This window comes from Macaca mulatta, chromosome 10 (assembly GCF_049350105.2).
Source record: "Macaca mulatta isolate MMU2019108-1 chromosome 10, T2T-MMU8v2.0, whole genome shotgun sequence".
Lineage (NCBI taxonomy): Eukaryota > Metazoa > Chordata > Mammalia > Primates > Cercopithecidae > Macaca > Macaca mulatta.
Window position 1 is genome coordinate 22,719,472 of NC_133415.1, and position 13,666 is coordinate 22,733,137.

General features: G+C 45.9%; 2 long non-coding RNA genes across 10 annotated transcripts in view; both read right to left on the minus strand.

The window, feature by feature from the left end:
* Positions 1-13,666, minus strand: part of LOC144331835 (uncharacterized) — a 73,499-nt gene that overhangs the window by 39,346 nt on the left and 20,487 nt on the right. For 3 of the 9 annotated variants that reach the window (XR_013399389.1, XR_013399391.1, XR_013399390.1), the window contains exons 2-3: positions 10,915-11,122; positions 2,407-2,539 (exon numbers count right to left, since the gene is read on the minus strand). The exons of 1 other annotated variant lie outside the window; for it this stretch is intronic. This is a non-coding gene — a long non-coding RNA (uncharacterized LOC144331835). Of the gene's footprint in view, positions 1-2,401; positions 2,540-10,914; positions 11,123-13,666 lie in introns of those variants that run through there. 5 more of the 9 variants (XR_013399394.1, XR_013399397.1, XR_013399393.1 and 2 more) reach the window with 3 other exon arrangements.
* Positions 5,017-10,649, minus strand: LOC144331847 (uncharacterized). The gene is made up of 2 exons (XR_013399409.1): positions 10,052-10,649; positions 5,017-7,204 (listed from the first exon to the last, which is right to left on the minus strand). It is a non-coding gene; the product is annotated as an uncharacterized LOC144331847 (long non-coding RNA).

The following is a 13,666-nucleotide window of genomic DNA, read 5'->3' on the forward strand; positions in this document are numbered from 1 at the left end:
ACAGCACCCACCACAGAGACAACACCACCCACCACAGAGACAACACCACCCACCACAGAGACAATAGCACCCACCACAGAGACAACAGCTCCCACCAGAGACAACAGCTCCCACCACAGAGACAACAGCACCCACCTCAGAGACAACAGCACCCACCTCAGAGACAACAGCACCCACCACAGAGACAACACCACCCACCACAGAGACAACAGCACCCACCACAGAGACAACACCACCCACTTCAGAGACAACAGCACCCACCACAGACACAACAGCACCCACCACAGAGACAACAGCACTCACCACAGAGACAACAGCTCCCACCACAGAGACAACAGCACCCACCACAGAGACAACAGCACCCACCACAGAGACAACAGCACTCACCACAGAGACAACAGCTCCCACCACAGAGACAACAGCACTCACCACAGAGACAACAGCTCCCACCACAGAGACAACAGCACCCACCACAGAGACAACAATACCCACCTCAGAGACAATAGCACTCATCCCAGAGACAACAGCACCCACCACAGAGACAACAGCTCCCACCACAGAGAAACAGCTCCCACCAGAGAGACAACAGCTCCCACCAGAGAGACAACACCCACCTCAGAGACAACAGCACTCACCACAGAGACAATAGCTCCCACCTCAGAGACAACAGCACCCACCTCAGAGACAACAACTCCCACCAGAGACAACAGCTCCCACCACAGAGACAACAGCTCCCACCACAGAGACAACAGCACCTACCACAGAGACAACACCTACCATAGAGACAACACCACCCACCACAGAGACAACAGCTCCCACCTCAGAGACAGCACCACCCACCTCAGAGACAACAGCACCCACCGAAGAGACAGTAGCACCTCCCTCAGAGAAATATTCTTTGAGGGTTTTTTTTTTTAAGAGAGAGAGGGTTTTAAGAGAGACAGGGTTTCGCTTTGTCCCCAGGCTGCACTGCAGTGGCCTAATCGTAGCCTTGAACCCCCGGGTTCAAGTGATCCTCCTGCCTCAGCTGCCGGAGTGCTGGACTACAGGAGTGCACCACTATGCCTGGATTTTTTTTTCTTCTAATTTTAGTAGAGATGGGGTCTTGCCATGTTACCCAGGCTGGTCTCAAACTCTTGACTTAAGCGATCTTTCCTTCTTGACCTCCCAAACTGCTGGGAATACAGGCATGAGCCACTGTGCCCAGCCCATAAAGAAGTATTCTAAGCAAAATATGGGGATAGGGTTGGACCAGTATGATGATGGGAAAGAATTAGAGAAAAATGTGAACTTGGATATGTCTTCACCAAGCTTAATCTGAAAATAATCTATTTTACTATTTTATGTCTGTGATGTTTCTCTGGTTCAATTAAAATGTGCTTTGCCTTTTTATTTGAGACAGGATTTCACTCCCATTACCCAGGCTGGAGTGCAATCGCACGATCTCAGCTCACTGCAACCTCTGCCTCCCAGGCTTGAGTGATCTTCCCAGCTCATCCTTCCGAGTAGCTGGGTTCACAGGCCTGGGCCACCACGCATATAATTTTTTAAATTTTTCTGTAGAGACAGAGTTTCACCATGTTGCCCAAGCTGGTCTAACACCCCTGGGCTCAAGTCATCTACCTGCCTTGGCCTCTCAAAGTGCTGGGATTACAGGCATGAGCAGTGCCCCCGGCCTCTCTTTCTTTTAAACATGGTCTCTGTTTATTTCCCAGGCTGGAGTATAGTGGTGCAATCACAGCTCATTGCAGCCTCAAACTCTTGGGTTCAAGAGATCCTCCGCCTCAGCCTCCTGAGTAGCTGAGACTACAGATGCACCTGGTTAATTTTTTAATTTTTTTGTAGAGATGGGGGTCTCTCCATGTTGACCAGGCTAGTTTTGAACTCCTGGCTTCAAGTGATCCTTCTGTGTTGGCCTCCCAAAGTGATGGGATTACAGGCATCAGTCACTGCACTCGGTTGCTCAGGTTTCGTATAGCAAGCGTTTGCTTCAGCCTGTTTGATTAGGTTTCTGTCCCTTGCCTGGACTTTCTTTCTAGAGGTGCTAAATCAGTAGCAAACACTTATTTGTCAGGAACAGTAGCACATGCATGACATGTACACTTGCCTTCATCTTCAGAACGATCCTGTCTTTGCTACACAAGAGGAAACGGAAAGTCAGGAAGATTGAGTAACTTGCCCAAAGTCACCCAACAACAAGCACTAACTCAGGCCTGTCTGATTTGGCACACAGTGGCTCAAAATCACCTTGCAATGGCTGGAAAGTTAATCTTCAGATTTACAGTGAGGCAATCTTTTTAAGTGCAAAGCTGTAGGAATGTTTATAAAACAAATGTCAAACATTTATACAATGTTTGAAAGTGGCAAAAGTTGATCCTCATTGGGGAAACCCTGGGTGTGTGTTACCAGGTTGTTTTGGGGAACTGCTGACTAGAATCATCGTATGTGCAGTGAAGACCATTGACCACTAGATGGCCCTGCAGCTCTTTGCGGTGCCATCGCCAATCGCATGGGCCGGTTGGTTCCCAGGGGCCAAACCCTATGAAAGCAGAGAAATGAGAAAAATAAGCACAATGTAGGGCATTTTTCAAAAACCGTAACGTACTAAATTTAAAAGTCCACCCAATATTCTGAGATCATGTTCTTCCTACTTTTTGTGGTAACAGATGATCGCTCCTCGCCAAATATTCTTTCTTGGCAAAAACTGACCTAGTTTTGGACACATTTCCCCTCCCCACTTTTAAAAAGTGGGATTGTGAATTGCAAAAGCCTGGGATTGGTAAAAATACGAGCTTCTCATAAAAAGTGGCTGGGCGTGGTGACTGACGCCTGTAATCCCAACACTTTGGGAAGCCGAGACGGGCAGATCGCCTGAAATTGGGAGTTTGAGACCAGCCTGGCCAGCATGGTGAAACCCCATCTCTACTAAAAATACAGAAAATTATCCGGGCATGGTGGCAGGCGCCTGTAATCCCAGCTACTCAGGAAGCTGAGGCAGTAGAATTGCTAGCACCCGGGAGGCGGAGGTTGTAGTGAGCCGAGATTGTGCGGTTGAACTCCAGCCTGGGCAACAGAGCGAGACTCCATCTCAAAAAAAAAAAAAAAAAAAAAAAAAGGCCAGGCGCCGTGGCTCACACCTATAATCCCAGCACTTTGGGAGGCTGAGGCGGGCGGATCACAAGGTCAGCAGATCAAGGCCATCCTGGCTAACATGGTGAGACCACGTCTCTACTAAAAATACAAAAAAATTAGCCAGGTGTGGTGGCGGGCGCCTGTAGTCCCAGCTACTGGGAAGGCTGAGGCAGGAGAATGGTGTGAACCCGGGAGGTGGAGCTTGCAGTGAGCCGAGATCGCGCCACTGCACTCCAACCTGGGCAACAGAGTGAGACACTGTCTCAAAAAAAAAAAAAAAAAAAAAAGAAATGTAAGAAAAAAGTAATAAAAATAAATAAGACCGGGTACAGTGGCTCAGGCCTGTAAACCCAGCACTTTGGAAGGCCAAAGTGGGCAGATCACTTGAGATCAGGAGTGGAAGACCAGCCTGGCCAACATTGTGAAACCCTGTTTCTACTAAAAATACCGAAATTAGCTGAGTGTGGTGGCACATGCCTGTAATACCAGCTACTGTGGAGGCTGAGGCAGGAGAATCGCTTGAACCTGGGAGGCAGAGGCTGCAGTGAACTGAGATGGTGACACTGCACTCCAGACTGGGCAACAGAGTGAGACTCTGTCTCAAAATAAATAAAAATACATACATACATACATACATACATACATACAAGATGAGGTGTGTTGGGCCAGGCGCAGTGGCTCACGCCTGTAATCCTAGCACTTTGGGAGGCCAAGGTAAGTGGATCACCTGAGGTCAGGAGTTCGAGACCAGCCAAGCCAACATGGAGAAACACTGTTTCTACTAAAAACACAAAACTTAGCTGGAAGCGGTGACAGGCGCCTGTAATCCAAGCTACTCAGGAGACTGAGACAGGAGAATTGCTTGAACCCGGGAGGCAGAGGCTGCAGTGAGCCAAGATCAAGCCACTGCACTCCATCCTGGGCAACAGAGCAAGGCTCAGTCTCAAGAAAAAGAAAAATAAAAAAAAAAAAAGGAAAGTAAGTGTTAGGCAAGAGATCAGAAGCCAGGGATGAGCATCTGAGAGCAAGCGTGACTGGCCACTAGGTTCAGGAAGCAGTGCCCGAAAGATTCCCAGAGATGGAGCAGGAGAATTTTGGAGGGTGCCGCTTGTGGTGCCTGGAATTCGTAACCTCACATGCACAGAGTAGCAAGAAAAGAGGCTGGCCCTAGTACTGTGGCTTACTTAGAGACAGTGGGGAAGATGGAGGAGAATGTCCCCTGCTTGGTACAACTCTCCCCCAATCCTACCATTTCTCTCCTGCCTCCTCCCTCTAGGTGTTCTGAGCCCCAAAATTAACCCTGGTTTTCCTAAATAAGAAATAAGCATGCAAAATAGTTCAGTAGCCAAAGCAATTTGATCATTCCAATTCCAGGTTTCCATTTTTCAACTATATTTTGTTTGTTCATTTATTTATTTATTTTGAGATGGAGTCTCACTCTGTCGCCCAGGCAGGAGTGCAATGGCGCAATCTCGGCTCACTGCAACCTCCACCTCCTGGGTTCAAGCAATCAATTCTCTTGCCTCAGGTTCCCCGAGTAGCTGGGACTTCAGGCGTGTGCCACCACACCCGGCTAATTTTTGTATTTTTAGGAGAGACAGGGTTTCGCCATGTTGGCCAGGATGGTCTCAAACTCTTGACCTCAGGTGATCCGCCTGCCTCGGCCTCTCAAAGTGCTGGGATTACAGGCGTAAGCCACCTCACCTGACCCTATATTTTGTTTTATTTAAGGAGCATGTGCATGTAGTTTGGTCAAGGCAGGTTTTAAAAACTGACAACAAAACCAGCTTGCCTTCTCCATCCCTGTCCTCTCCTCAGTCTTATGTCTCAGAGGCAACCTCTGCTATGACTTCTTGTTACTTCATGCTTTTATCACCCTTCTTCTTTTCTTTTTTCCTTTTTTTTTGAGACAAAGTCTCACTCTGTCACCCAGGCTGGAGAGAAGCTGCACAATCACGGCTCATTGCAGCCTTGACCCCTTGGGTTCAAGCAATCCTCCAACCTCAGCCTCCCAAGGAGCTGGGGCTACAGGCATGTGTCACCACACTTGTCTAATTTGTTTTATTTATAGCAACATGGTTTCTCAGTGTTGCCCAGGCTAGTCTCAAATTCCTGGGCTCAAGAGATCCACCCACCCCAGCCTCCCAAAGTGCTGAGATTACGGGCATGAACCACCATGCCCATCCACCATTCTTCCTCTTCTTCTTCTTTTTTTTTTTTTTTTTTTGAGACAGACAGAGTTTCGCTTTTGTTGCCCAGGCTGGAGTGCAATGGTGCAATCTTGGCTCACTGCAACTTCCACCTCCTGGGTTCAAGCAATTCTCCTGCGTCAGCCTCCCGAGTACCTGGGATTACAGGCATGTGCCACCATGGCTGGCTAATTTTTTTTTTATACTTTAAGTTCTAGGGTACATGTGCACAACATGCAGGTTTATTACATATGTATACATGTGCCATGTTGGTGTGCCACACCCATTAACTTGTCATTTACATTAGGTATATCTCCTAATGCTATCCCTCTTCCCTCCCCCCACCCCACGACAGGCCCCAGTGTGTGATGTTCCCCACCCTGAGTCCAAGCGTTCTCATTGTTCAATTCCCACCTATGAGTGAGAACATGCGGTGTTTGGTTTTCTGTCCTTGCAATAGTTTGCTCAGAATGATGGTTTCCAGCTTCATCCATGTCCCTAAAAAGGACACGAACTCATCCTTTTTTATTGCTGCATAGTGTTCCATGGTGTATATGTGCCACATTTTCTTAAACCAGTCTATCATTGATGGACATTTGGGTTGGTTCCAAGTCTTTGCTATTGTGAATAGTGCTGCAGTAAACATACACGTGCATGTGTCTTTATAGCAGCATGACTTATAATCCTTTGGGTATATACCCAGTAATAGGATGGCTGGGTCAAATGGTATTTCTAGTTCTAGATCCTTGGGGAATCGCCACACTGTTTTCCACAATGGTTGAACTAGTTTACAATCCCACCAACAGTGTAAAAGGGTTCCTCTTTCTCCACATCCTCTCTAGCACCTGTAACAGCAGGACTTTTTAATGATCACCATTCTAACTGGTGTGAGATGGTATCTCATTGTGGTTTTGATTTGCATTTCTCTGATGGCCAGTGATGATGAGCACTTTTTCATGTGTCTGTTGGCTGCATAAATGTCTTCTTTTGAGAAGTGTCTGTTCATATACTTTGCCCACTTTTTGATGGGGTTGTTTTATTTTTTCTTGTAAATTTAAGCAAATTTACAAGTTCTTTGTAGATTCTGGATATTAGCCCTTTGTTAGATGAGTAGATTGTAAAAATTTTCTCCCATTCTATAGGTCGTCTGTTCACTCTGATGGTAGTTTCTTTTGCTGTGCAGAAGCTCTTTAGTTTAATTAGATCCCATTTGTCAATTTTGGCTTTTGTCACCATTGCTTTTGGTGTTTTAGTCATGAAGTTCTTGCCCATGCCTATGTCCTGAATGGTACTACCTAGGTTTTCTTCTAGGATTTTTATGGTTTTAGGTCTAACATTTAAGTCTTTAATCCATCTTGAATTAATTTTTGTATAAGGTGTAAGGAAGGGGTCCAATTTCAGCTTTCTACATATGGCTACACGGCTAGCTAATTTTGTATTTTTAGTAGAGATGGCGTTTCTCCATATTGGTCAGGCTGGTCTTGAACCAGCCTCAGGTGATCCGCCTGCCTCGGCCTCCTAAAGTGCTGGGATTACAGGCGTGAGCCACCATGTCCAGCTGCCACCATTCTTCTAAACAATGTCTACTTTGCTTTATCTCGATTTATCAGTTTTTTACTTTATTCATTAATTTCCAAATGAGTGATTTTCTTTTTACCACCACTCCCACCTTCCCCCTTCTCCCAATATATTTTGTCACTATTTTTATTAAACGAATACAACAGGCACACTATTGTGATTATGTAATTATTCACAGCTGAGACACATAGTATATAGTGATTACATTTTCATTCTTTTATAATGTTTTGTTTTTCCTGTAACTTCTTTTAAAAATAGATGGGGGCTGGGCGTGGGGCGGGGGAAATCTTATTGTGTTGGCCAGGCTGGCCTCGAACTCCTGGCCTCACCCAAGCCTCCTGCCTTAGCCTCCCAAAGTGCTGGAATTACAAGTGTGAGCCACCACACGAAGCCTGTTTAACCTGCCTCATTTTCTTCATTTCTTTACTTTTTAAACATATACCTATTGCTATTTTTTTTTTTTAATTGTGTCTGTGGGTGTCTTTTTTTTTTTTTTTTGTGAGATGGAGTCTCGCTCTGTCACTCAGTCTAGAGTGTAGTGATCATGGTTCACTGTAGCCCTGACCTCCTGGGCTCAAGCAATCCTCCTAGCTCAGCCTCCCAAGTAGCTGGGATTACAGGTGCACACCACCATGCCCAGCTAATTTTTTTACTTTTTGTAGAAATGAGGTCTTACTATGATTAGCTCAGCCTGGTCTCGAACTCCTGGACTCAAGTGATCCTCCCACTTCAGCCTCCCAAAGTGCCAGGATTACAGGCTTGAGCCATCACACCAGCCCTGAAGAAATTCTTTTTTTTTTTTTTTTTGAGACGGAGTCTCGCTCTGCCACCCAGGCTGGAGTGCAGTGGCCGGATCTCAGCTCACTGCAAGCTCCACCTCCCAGGTTCACGCCATTCTCCTGCCTCAGCCTCCCAAGTAGCTGGGACTACAGGCGCCCGCCACCTCGCCCGGCTAGTTTTTTGTATTTTTTAGTAGAGACGGGGTTTCACCGTGTCAGCCAGGATGGTCTCGATCTCCTGACCTCGTGATCCGCCTGTCTCGGCCTCCCAAAGTGCTGGGATTACAGGCTTGAGCCACCGCGCCCGGCCAAGAAATTCTTTATCCTGACAGTGTGTTTGACCGAGTTGAGAATGAGGGAAATAGGAATCTGATGGGAAGTTCTCTATTTATATGTGAAGGGCTTATTAATTGCTTGATTTTTCCTGTAAAATGATCAGGGGGAAACTTACTTTTTCCTTTGATGACTCCGAAAATGAGAGTGTGTGGGAATCATTTATCTGAGACAACTCAGGTTTTCTAGAGAAGAACCTTCAATCTCCTGTCTGGGCACAAACTTTCTGGGAGTAGGAGAAATGAAGGGGACTGGAAGTCTTCGGGGTTTTTGTTTGTTTGTTTGTTTGTTTATTGAGACAGAGTCTGGCTCTGTTGCCCAGGCTGGATTGCAGTGGCGCAATCTTTTTTTTTTCGAGACAGAGTCTCACTCTGTCACCCAGGCTAGAGTGCAGTGGTGCCAGTGGCACAATTTTGACTCACTGCAACCTCTGCCTCCTGGGCTTAAGTGATCCTCCCACCTTAACCTCCCAAGTACCTGGGACTACAGGTGTGCCGCCATGCCCAGGTAATTTTTAAATTTTTTGTAGAGGTGAGGTCTCACCACGTTGCCCAGGCTGGTCTTGAACTCCTGGGCTCAAGTGATCCTCCCGCCTCGTCCTCCCTAAGTGCTGGGATTACAGGTGTGAGCTGCTGCACCCAACCTTATTATAGAGACTTTCCATAAAAGTTCTTAGTTCTGAGTCTTATCTCAATTCCCTGCCATGCCTGGGATACCTAAATCTGGAGCTTCTTAGGTTCAATTTTTCCAGATTCCAAATTTAACTCCACAGGTGAGGGTTCTAGGGAACCAAGTGACAGACAGAGATCTGTTCTCTTTTTACCAGACAGGTCATCCTAGTTTATCCCTTAATGACAATAGGACTTTCTTATAGAAAGTCTCAAACATAGGGTTACCAGATTTAATAAGTAAAAATACAAAATGCCTGGTTAAATTTGAATTTCAGATAAACAATGCAATACATCGGGCATACTTATACTAAAAGTAATTTGTTTCTTTGAAATTCATATTTGACCCATAGCCTGCATTTTATTATTTATTTTTATTTAATTAATTAATTGTTTTGAGATGGAGTCTCACTCTGTTGTGCAGGCTGGAGTACAGTGATGTGATCTCGGGTCACTGTAACCTCTGTCTCCCGGGTTCAAGTGATTCTCCTGTCTCAGGCCCCTGAGTAGCTGGGACTACAGGTGCATGCCACCACACCCAGCTAATTTTTGTTATTTTTAGTAGAGAACAGGGTTTCACTATGTTGGCCAGGCTGGTCTCGAACTCTTGATCTCAGGTTATCCACCCGCCTTGGCCTCCCAAAGTGCTGGGATTACAGGTGTGAGCCACCACACCCAGCCCACTGTTCTAATTTCTACCACCATAGTGTACTCTAGCCTGTTCTCAAACTTCATATACCTAGGCTCATAGATCATACTCTTGTATCCGGCTTCTCTCATTTAATATAATGTTTAGTTTTTGTGTGTGTGTGTGTGTGTGTGTGTGTGCGCGTGTGTGTAACTGAGGGGAAATTCATGTAACATAAAATAAATTGCTGTAAAGTGAACAATTTGGTGGCATTTAGTACATTCACAATCCGGCACAACCACCATTTCTGTCTAGTTCCAAAACATTTTCATTACCCCCAAAAGAGTCCTCATTCCTGTGAAGCACTCAGCATTCTCCCCACCCCCAGCACCTGGAAACCACTAATCTGCTGTCTGTCTAACCTTTTCTTCTTATGGTTCATCAGTTCTTTACTGTCTGGTAAAATCCCACAAGCAGAGAAGGATTATTTCAAAAGGGCTCCAAGAAAGGAAAGCCAGGGGAACAAAAGCAGCACCAGGTAAAGTAAAATTCGGCCAGATGATCAAGCCTCAAAGAAGGAAAACATTCCTAACCCCAAGATGGAGTCTACTCTTCATCTTAGGCAGAAGGTTCCTATTCAAACCAGTCTTGAAAGCTGCCCTGGTGCTATCTACGTGAGCAGTGTTTAATTTTGTATCAACAAAGCACAATTCAGTGGCAATGTTGAAAGAGAAAAAGTGGCACAGCTGGCTTTCTCTGCAAATGACATTGACATAAAGACCAAAGTAAATGTTAGCATCCTGGAAACAGCAGCAGGTGTCTTAAGTAGAACAGCAGGTACTGGGGAGAACTGTGGCCACCTGCTAAGTAGCATCTACTCAGAATTCATTTGAAACAATCATAAAAGTTGTAATTTCAGACTTCTGGATGCATTTGATCATGGATCTTTTTGCTGTGTCTTTCTTTGCATTGCTGGGGATTGCTGGACAATTTCTGATGTTTTCTAGACAGGTTCTTGCTCACCACCATATGTTTAGCACCCAGTACCTAGTGTGATGTTTGCCACATAGTAGGTGAACAATAAACATTTTTCGGGGTGAATGAATGAGCAAACCATCTGGGGCACTGACTCAAAAAGTGGAATCATAAAATCACTGCAGTTTAGACTTAGGGGAGAACTAAAGAGAAGGAAAAACAAGCTAATAAATGAACTCCAGGGTGGGCGAGGTGACATACACCTGTAATCCCAGCACTTTGGGAGGCTGAGGCAGGCAGATCACTTGAGGCCAGGAGTTTGAGACCAGCCTGGCCAACATGGTGAAACTCCGTCTCTACTAAAAATACAAAAATTAGCTGGGCATGGTGGCAGGCGCCTGTAATCCCAGCTACTTGGGAGGCTGAGGTGCAAGAATCGCTTGAATCAGGGAGGTGGAGGCTACAGTGAGCCGAGATTGCACCACTGCACTCCAGTCTGGGCAACAGAGCAAGACTCTGTCTCAAAACAAACAAACAAACAAAAAACCCAAAAAAACAAAAAGCCAAGAACTCCTGCGAGGGACTGTGCAAGGTGGTTTACATGCATGACTCCCTTTAAGCCTCACAATTACCTTCAAGGTTATCATGATGCCAGTTTTACAGATGAGGAAACTGATGGTCACAGAGGCTGTCTCCCAGAATGCCAAGTCGAAACCTTTCACTTGGAAGCTGAGGAACTTCAGGCCCAAAGCTCTCAGGGGTCTTGAACTAGTCGACAGAGCTAGCCTCGTTACCAGCCCACTCAGGATGTTTCCAGTTCTGCTTTTGGCCGAAGGCACACTGTAATGATTCCAGAAGCAATATGACCATCAATGTCCAAGGAACAGAAAGTTTCCAAAAGCAAAGTGTTTGTCTATTAAAACAGGATGGGGACATTAAGACTCCTCGGCAGGTTTTAGGCAAATAAGCCTTTACAGGTTACCCAAGGTGGCTTCATGTCTCGAGGTCTCAGGAGATAGACATGGATGAGCAGCAGTAGGTCAGAGGTTCAGGTGCTAGACAGGCCTGGTGCTGGAGCCATGGGGATTTGCCAGCAGGTCCTGGCTGCGTCACTTTTAACCTTTCTGTGCCTCAGATGAGCAACTGATTAGGGATGTACTGAGTCCCTGCCAGGTGCTCTGCCAAAGACGACAAATTTGGCCAATAATAGTTACTGAGGGCTATCAAGTGGCTTATAACCTTTGAGAGTTACAAAGGTACATACATAAGATCCAGTCCCTATTAGCTAGGTGTGGTGGTACATGTCTGTTGTCCCAGCTACTCAGGAGGCTGAGGCAGGAGGATCATATGAGCCTGAGAGGTGGAGACTGCAATAAGCCATGATCACACCACTGCACTCCAGCATAGGCGAGAATGAGATCCTGTCTCAAAAAAAAAACAAAAAACAAAAAACAAACAAACAAAAAAATCCAGTCCCTGCTTTTTTCTCTAATTGGGTAACAAATCATCCTGCTTTGCTGGAACTGTCCCAGTTTAAGCACTGAAAATCCCCCATCCCAGGAAACCCCTCAGTCCTGGGCACACAAGGCCAATTGGTCCCCGTGGAAGGTCTTGATGGGAAGGGGAAGGGAAACCACACAGGAGCTAATGATGAACACCAACCAGCTGGGGACATGTGATGCCACGTCTAATATAGAGGCCCCCAAGGGACTCAGGACAGCAGTGCTATACACACCACATCAGACCCTGCAGCAAAAGGAAACACCAAGAGTACTGATCTTTCTTTGTTTAAAAATGTGATATTTTGGGCCAGGTGCAATGGCTCACACTTGGGAGGCTGACATGGGAGGATCACTTGAGCCCAGGCTGCCTCCCAAAGTGCTGAGATTACAAGCGTGAACCACCATGCCCAGCCCAAAGCAGTTTTTTTTTTTATTGTTGTTTTTGAGGCGGAGTTTCACTCTTGTTGCCCAGGCTGGAGTGCAATGGCACAATCTTGGCTCACTTCAATCTCCGCCTCCCGAATTCAAGCAATTCTCCTGCCTCAGACTCCCCAGTAGCTGGAATTACAGGCATGCACCGCCACACCCAGCTAATTTTGTATTTTTAGTAGAGACGGGGTTTCTCCATGTTGGTCCGGCTGGTCTCAAACTCCCGACCTCAGGTGATCCACCTGCCTCGGCCTCCCAAAGTGCTGGGATTATAGACATGAGGAGCCATGCCCGGCCAGCAGTTTTTAAATCTCGTGTATGACAGTTACTTCTGTGTCAGACACACATAGTCATGTGTGCATGTCCTCCTGGATTGTGGGTTCTTTGAAACAAAGTTCATGTGTAAATACCATTTTATCATCCATAGAACTAGTGCAAAGCCTCCAAATGTGCCAGGCATTCAGTGAATATTTGGAGAATTTGAGAATCAACAATAATTCCTAAGATATATTGAGTACCAGCCCTGAACTAAGCTTTAACTTTTAGATGTTAACTCGAATTTCTTTTCTTTTTTATTTTTTTAAGTCTGTTGGCTGGACACGGTGGCTCACGCCTGTAATCCCAGCACTTTGGGAGGCCAAGGTGGGTAGATCACGAGGTCAGGAGATTAAGACCACTCTGGCTAACACGGTGAAACCCTGTCTCTACTAAAAAAGAAAAAAAAGAAAAAAAATTAGCCAGGCGTGGTGGCGGGCACCTGTAGTCCCAGCTACTCAGGAGGCTGAGGCAGGAGAATGGCATGAACCCAGGAGGCGGAACTTGCAGTGAGCCGAGATCGCGCCACTGCACTCCAGCCTAGGCGACAGAGCAACACTCCATCTCAAAAAAAAAAAAAGTTTGTTAACTTGCTATATAGTTGAATCTCAATTTTCCCACCAAAAAAGTTAAGTGAAAGAAAAACGCAGCCAGGCAAAATGGCTCATGCCTATAATCCCAGCTACTCAGGAGACTGAGGCTGGAGGAGCTTGTGGCCAGGAGTTCAGACCAGCTTGGGCAACATAGTAAGACCCCGTCTAAAAAATTAGCTGGGCATGCATGGTGGCTGTGCCTATAGTCCTAGCAACTTGGGAGGCTGAGGTGGGAGGATCACATGAGTCCAGGAATCTGAGGCTGCAGTGAGCTATGATGGCGCCACTGCACTCCAGCCTGGACAACAGAGCAAGACCTTGTCTCTAAATAATAATAATAATAATTTAAAATTTAAAAAGGAAAAAACTGTCGTAGCATGATGGTATATTCTAGAATTCTGTGAGTCAGTCCAACTCTAACGTCTTGACAACCCCATGAGGTGGTCTTACTATTATTCCCCATCTCTGACAGGAAAACAGAGGCTCTGAAAAGTGAAGGACTTATTTAGGATCACCAAATTTATAAGTAGTGAAGCTCCTTTTTT